The following is a 7,706-nucleotide window of genomic DNA, read 5'->3' on the forward strand; positions in this document are numbered from 1 at the left end:
ACTAGAGACATGGTAACTAACCTCCAAAGACCCAAAGCAACTAGGGTACAAAAATCCAAGTGTCTCTTGTAGGTGTGTTGGAGCATTGAAGAGTAAACACAACAATTTGGGTACCAAATCCAAGTAAACTTAAAATTTATTGAAAATATTTTACTGGTTGCCTATCTTTGATGATTCTATCTGAAGCATGATTTTTGGATAGGTTGATGATATGATATTAAGGAAATCATGCTTAGAGATATCCTTAGGATGCATGCTATTAGGATATGCCATATCTATGTGCACATCCTAGGAAAAGTATACAAAGCTTAATAAATTGTTGTTGGAAAATTATTTTTGCAAAAAAAATATTGTAAAAGAATTGATTAAACACGTGAGTTTTTAGAAAATGATCTGAACATTTTGAGAATTTGGTTTTGAGCTTGCTTTGACAAAGAAATTTGACAAACTTATTATAGTTTTAGTTTTAATATTTTGAATGCAAGTTTGTAGGACTCTTAAAGCTTAAATGATCAAATTTTGATTTTAATTATTTATGGACATGGAAACCATTTAAACACACATTACATGGGTTATAAGACTTCACTAAATGGTTTAAAAAGCTTTGAAATTGTCCATTTTTACTCCAAATTCAAGGAATTAGGCTTTCAAAATTTGATTTTTTTTTTTACTTCTTTGTTAATTAGGCAATTTGATCATTTGAACAAATTTGTTCCATTGTTTAGAAGTTGTTTAAAAGGTTTAAGTTTTGGCTTCCTTAATGGTCATTTTCAAAGCAAAAGATGAGTTGTAGGATTTTAAAGCTAAGCTTTGTTTGATCCATGTATATAGTGTACATTTTAGTATATTTGTTGTCAATAGATAGATCTAGGTTCATATAGGTTGTATATAGGTGCATTTGTATGCAAGTAGTTTTGAAATATGTGACATGTGTGCCTAATATGCCTTGTACCAAGTGTATAGCTAATTTGAAATATTTAGATCACTTAATATTTTGGTTTAAAATGCTTTTTGCTCATAAAAAGAAGCCACTCAGTGAATTTTTTTTTCAAGCATGTTTTGATTATTATGCTTGATTATTTGTACAAGATTTAAGATCATAAACTTGTTAGAGTACTTTGTATATGTATTAGGGATACTTGTATATGAGTTTTGACATGTTTAAATTGCATTTTTCTACATTTCTACAACAGTGTCTCGAGACATCTGCCTAAAAAATGACAAATTGGTCATTTTATTCTTTAAGTTTCAAGACTTAAGGGAAATGTCATGAGACATCTAGCTTTAGGCAGTTTCTAGGCAAATTTTTCTAATTCCTAAGAGCATATAGGGGTGTGTGGTCTAGTCATACTTATGCATATACTTAAGGGGAGTATCTTAGCTTGAATTTTCTAATAAAATTTTAAAAAATACTATGTACCTTAATGATCCTTATTGAAAATCATTGGACTTTTCAAGAAAATATGAGGATTAAAGATACATATATATTTTAATTTCTTGAAATTAAGGCCATAAGATCATTTGAGCAAATTTTCCTTACCTATTAAACTTTGTTGAAAATGTTCAATATGATAACAAATGCTTTTCTTGTTTTGAACATTTGATGACCGTTTTATAAAGTATTAAAGTCTTAAACTCTTTTCTTAACCTCTAATTACCTTATTACCTTAAGTTGTGTATAAGGTGTTTGTCCTTACTTACTTATTCATTTAGTATATTAAGGTTATAAGTAGGATTAGAATTATCCTATAGGCTTAGAATTAGTCTTAAACTTAACCTTTAGAACTAGTTTTAGAACTAGACTTACGATTAGATTAAACTTAGGACTAGTCTTATAATTAGGTCTAGGATTAGACATAAAACTAAGATTAGAACGTAGAACTTAGCTTAAGTTTGGAACTTAGGATTAGACTTAAGTTAAGAACTTAGAATTAGGTTTAGTCTTAGGAATAAGACTTAAGACTTCAAACTCCTTGCATTGGTATATTGCTACAAACTTGATAATCATTTAGATACCTTTGCCATAACATTTTTTTTTGTTTCATTTGAAATTTGTTTTCTACTAATATGTAAAGATCACTTCATCACATGGTATCCATTGTATGATTACCTTCATCACATTTTTTTTTGTTTCACTTGAAATTTGTTTTCTGCTAACATGTTTTCTAGCTAATATGTAAAGATCACCTTCATCACATCACACTCACATGGTATCCATTGTATGATTACATTTTTATATTATTGAATAGATTAATGCTTTAGAGAACCTTCATTTTATGTTAAACATGGTCATAGATTGTGATGGTTAGTACACTTATTGAGTGAAATGCTTATTGCTTGTCTATATGCTTTGTTCTTTCAATAATGAATTCTTTGTATGTTTTTTGCCTTATTATGCTCTTCATAATTAGTATCATTGTAGCTTTTATGAGCTTTTGATATTCACATTTTTGGTATCGTTATGCTTTCCATGTCTTATTTTGTTTAATAAAATTTGGTATGTAGAAAAGGGGAGAAAATCATTAAGGTATACGTCTAGTAAGGGGGTACTAGAAATAGGAATTACTTGTGACTTTACTGAATTATCCTTAGCATGCAATTCTTTAATTATGAATTCATGTGTTGTTCACAATTCTTGTTAACAATTGGTATATTTGTTTAAGCATCAATTGGTATAATTCATTGGGCATGAAGTTAGGTGAAATTTTATGTAATTAAGACTTATTTGTATGGTCCTTAGAATTTTGAATAAAATGTTGTTTATAAATGGGTTTCAGTGTACTCCTTTGTCATATCATTATTTCTTAAGTTCATTGTTTACTTGTGAGAATACAATTTACATGACCTTTACATTAATATATTATGACTCGTTGTGTTCTTGCATCAATCTTTATTGTCCTTAAACTTTAATTTTCTAAATTTCATTAAAATCAATATCATTCTTCAAATGCTTTAATTTCTTTTGGTATACCAAAAGGGAGAAAAATATGAAATTTGCATTTGTATAGGTTTTACATACGTTTATCTTTTATATTCTTATGCAAGTGAACTAATGTTCATGCATGTATGCTTATTAATACGTTGTCTAAATGCATGACTTTTATAAAGTCTTGGACATATCTCTTGTTGAATTTCATGTATGCTTATTTGGCATATCTCTTGTTGAAATTTAATGCTCTTGCTAAATTTTTGTTATCAAAAGGAGAGATTATTAGTTTTGATGTCCTAAGCTTTTGATGTAACAAAATTTAAGATAAAACTTATATACCCAAGTCATTTGGTGAAAATATGGTTGAAAATTTTACCAAACATTTTCAAAGCATTTTAAATACTTGTAATATACTCAAAAACATGTTTTAAATGTGTTTTAATTTATCCAAATATTTTTGAGTCATTACCAAAGTGTTCAAAATGTTTTAAGGCACTTTGGTAGTTAAGTCTCTATACATAGGACCATAAGTCTCAAGACATGAAAGCTCGAATGCAAAAATCTATTTCAAGGGCTGCATGTCTGGGGACATGTCTAGAGTCAGCCAAATGTATGTCTCAAGACATATGTCTGTTTTTCTTGAGACATAGCCTAACAATGGCTATATAATAGCTGTATTTCAACCATGTCTTGAGACATCTTGCCAAGTCTTAGGACTTGGACTACATAGACACTTTTTCAACCTAAAATTAATGCTTCCAATGGCTCTATTTCATCCCCAAAAACCATAAACATCCACAAACTTGTTTCTTGGTATAAATAAACTTAAAGAACACTTCAAGACTTAAAAGAGATATATCCAAGCATCAATCACAAGTGAAAGGTTTTCAAATATTCATTATTTTAGTTCTCTTGTAAATAATCTCTAGTAACTTATTGTTTGATCTTCTATTACTCTCATTTCATTTCTTTAAGAGCTTAATTTTTGTAAACATACACCTTGTAAATGTCTATCTCTTTCTTATCACCAATTTTAAATTAGGAGAGTTTTAACTGAGCCATAAAAACTCAGAAGGGTTCTAGTTTAACCATAAAAACTAGGGGAAAGGTTTTATCTAAGCCTTGTTAAAAATATAATGTTGTAAATGTTATACATTCTCCTTGGAAGGTATCAATTTTAGTAGTGAATTGAGAAATTCTTAGTGGTGGAAAGCTAAGGTAGTGGAGGTAGATAATTGTGGTTGAACCACTACAAATAGCTTGTGCAAGCTTTTCTCCTTCTCTCATTTTATTTTGGAAAAGTTTGTAGAGATTTTTAAAATACCAATTTGCCCTATCTTCGTATTTTTAAGCCTCATAAGTCTCCTTTTCATAAATCTCTTGTTTGATGTATAAGGTGGGGATGAAAATTTAGTTTAATCTTTGGCAATTTATATTCGATTATGTTGTATTTTCTTCCATTATTTCCTTTGATATATTAACTTTGTTTTACAGTGACTTAATATCAAGTTAAAGGATGATGTACTAATTGAAGATGTTAGGATCATCCCGATTAAGCAACAAACAAGTAAAAATAGCAGAAGAAATTGAGAAGATGAACACACAAATTTAACGTGGAAAAACCCCTCCAAAGAGGATAAAAAACCACGGGCAAAGATAATTTTACTATAATGGAAAAAGAACAAAGAGTACAAAAGATGGAGATAAAAACTAAACCCCGAAAACCTGAAAAACAAAGAACCCTCAAAACATAAACACAAAATTCTCTGAATGTCTTATGAGTTCTAATCTAATGGGTGTCTATTTCTAAGATTGTAAAAGAGCCTATTTATAGGCTAAATTAGTAAGTCAAATAAACTATACTAATAAATGCTAAATATATTATACTAATAAATACTAAATCTTCTAAAAAGAAAATATATTTTTGTTTAACTTGACTTGCAAGCAATCTCTTAGAATTTGGGTCACACAACTCTAACAATCTCTACCTTGACACGAATTCTTTCAACGCCATCTTTGCCAAAACCCGCCACGGGCCTATCTTGAACTATGCAGGGAATTAACTGAGTCGAATCTATGCTTCGAAGCTGGAAGACTTCTAGCCTTCGACTTATGCACAGCCAAATCAATATTAACCCGGGTCTTATTTTCACAAATACAGTGCCCTAACTTTTCAAAACCTGCATCCAAAAGAGAACCTCTCTTCAACGAAATGATCATACCTTTTTCCCTCCTATGACCAAGTTGCCTCCGCTCCAAACGAGTTGACTTTGACTCTGTAACGGACGAGGGACGTCTGATTTCACCGGTCACTGTAGAACCTTCCAGAATATAAAGACTACCAGTTCTTTTACCTTTTAACAAAACAAGAGCTCCACGAGATACTTTAATGTCGCTCGACTCGATGTTGATTCTACATCCTTTCAAGTCTAAAATACTAAAGGAGATGAGATTCTTTCGTAAATCAGGTACATACCTGACATCTGCGAGTGTCCTAATCGTCCCATCATGTATCCTAATTTTAACAGTACCAATACCGATCATCTTACTAGATGAATCGTTTCCCATGTTCACAACTCCACCTTCAACTGAACTGTATATGGAGAACCATTCTCTATTGGGACACATATGGAAAGAACATCCTGAATCTAGGATCCACTCAGACGTAAGCTTGGAGTTATCTCTCGTTGACACTAACAAGAAATCATCACCACCTTCATCGACCAAATTAGCACTAACTACATCTTTCTCGTTACTCTCAGCAACTCTTTTATTTTGCAGTTTATAACAATCTGCTTTGACGTGACCTAGCTTTTTACAATAGCGACACCTTTTGTCTCGTTTCTTTGATGCTACCAAAACGGAAGCTTGTCTATTTGCTTTGCTATTCAAACTAAACTCATTGTCGAGTTTTTCTCTACTCAACAAATGACCCTTCACATTTTCAAACGAGAGTTTGTCTTTGCCATAAATCAGGGTCTCCTTGAAAGACTTGTATGAAGAGGGTAAAGAGCACAATAATAGCATAGCTTGATCTTCATCCTCAATATGAACCTCAACGTTCTTTAAATCATTTAAAAGAGTAATGAAATGACTGATGTGATCTCCAAGAAGCTCACATTCGTTCATGCGAAACGTAAATAGACGTTGTTTCAACACTAAACGGTTAGCCAGAGACTTAGTCGCATAAACAGTTTCTAACCTTTTCCACAAGGCGAATGAGGTCTTCTCCATCAATACCTCCTGCAATACTGTATTCGCGAGGCACAACTAGATTGCAGACAAGGCCTTTTCATCAAGCTCTTCCCATTCGGTTTGATTTAGATTCTTAGGCTTTTTTCGTGTAACAACCTTTTTCAAGCCGTTTTGAACTAGAATTGCCATCATCCGAACTTGTCATAGATTGAAATTTGTCTCACCATCGAACTTCTCGATTTCAAATCTTGTTGTTGCCATATCTGAACGGGCTAATCTATGAAAATTGAACTAGCTCTGATACCACTTGTTAGGATCATCCCGATTAAGCAACAAACAAGTAAAAATAACAGAAGAAATTGAGAAGATGAACACACAAATTTAACGTGGAAAAACCCCTCCAAAGAGGATAAAAAACCACGGGTAAAGATAATTTTACTATAATGGCAAAAGAACGAAGAGTACAAAAGATGGAGATAAAAACTAAACCCCGAAAACCCGAAAAACAAAGAACCCTCAAAACGTAAACACAAAATTCTCTGAATGTCTTATGAGTTCTAATCTAATGGGTGTCTATTTCTAAGATAGTAAAAGAGCCTATTTATAGGCTAAATTAGTAAGTCAAATAAACTATACTAATAAATGCTAAATATATTATACTAATAAATACTAAATCTTCTAGAAAGAAATATATGTTTGTTTAGCTTGACTTGCAAGCAATCTCTTAGAATTTGGGTCACACAACTCTAACAGAAGATTCACAAGATTTCAAGATCATAATGAAGATATTCAAGGCAAGTCAAGTGAATGATTTTGTGTTGATTGCTCTTATTGCACATTTTGTTTCTATAGAGGAAGAAGCAGTTGCTTCTTAGAGTATTATTGTAGATGCTTGCAAGGCAAGGTTGGCTAATTTAGTTTGGGATTTGGAAAAAAAATCTTGGTGATAGGGGGGGAAGTGCTTGGCATTTTGAAAAAAAAGGGTTAAAGATGCAAATGCTTGATGTTTTGATGTTTGGTTGTTTATGCTTGTTGATGATTGTTGATATTGATTCTTGTTGGTTGGTTACTTTTCTTAGTTTAGTTTCTTTTTCAACCTTGTCTAGTTGTTTTTATTTTGGTTCTTGTTTAGGATAACTTATTTTATTTATTAATCATTGCTATTGCTATTGGATTAATAAACAAATTCCAATTTTGTTTTTCTAAAAAATGGTGGTATTGTTGCTGCTATTTTGTTCACTATGCTTAAAGTAAAGGGGAGTTATTTTTTGGAAGAATTGTTACATTTGCTTATTTTGTTTAGTCATAACGCCAAAGCGTGAGATTGTTGGAAACTTTTACTATTACATGATATGTTTGAACAAGTTTTGGAATAATGATAAGGGTCCAGTCAAAGTTTGTAATGATAAGGGTCCAGGTAAAGTTTGTTTGTTTGACATGTTTGAATTTAATGGGCCACGATTCTTTTTTAACAAACCAACAAATTCATAGGCACTTTTGGAGCCTAATTCACTGATGTTTATATAGCAGGGTTGTGAATGTTGAGGATTTAAAGAGTGATAGTTTTTCAAAGCTTATCCTT

Source organism: Gossypium raimondii, chromosome 9 (genome assembly GCF_025698545.1).
Source record: "Gossypium raimondii isolate GPD5lz chromosome 9, ASM2569854v1, whole genome shotgun sequence".
Taxonomy (NCBI): Eukaryota; Viridiplantae; Streptophyta; class Magnoliopsida; order Malvales; family Malvaceae; genus Gossypium; species Gossypium raimondii.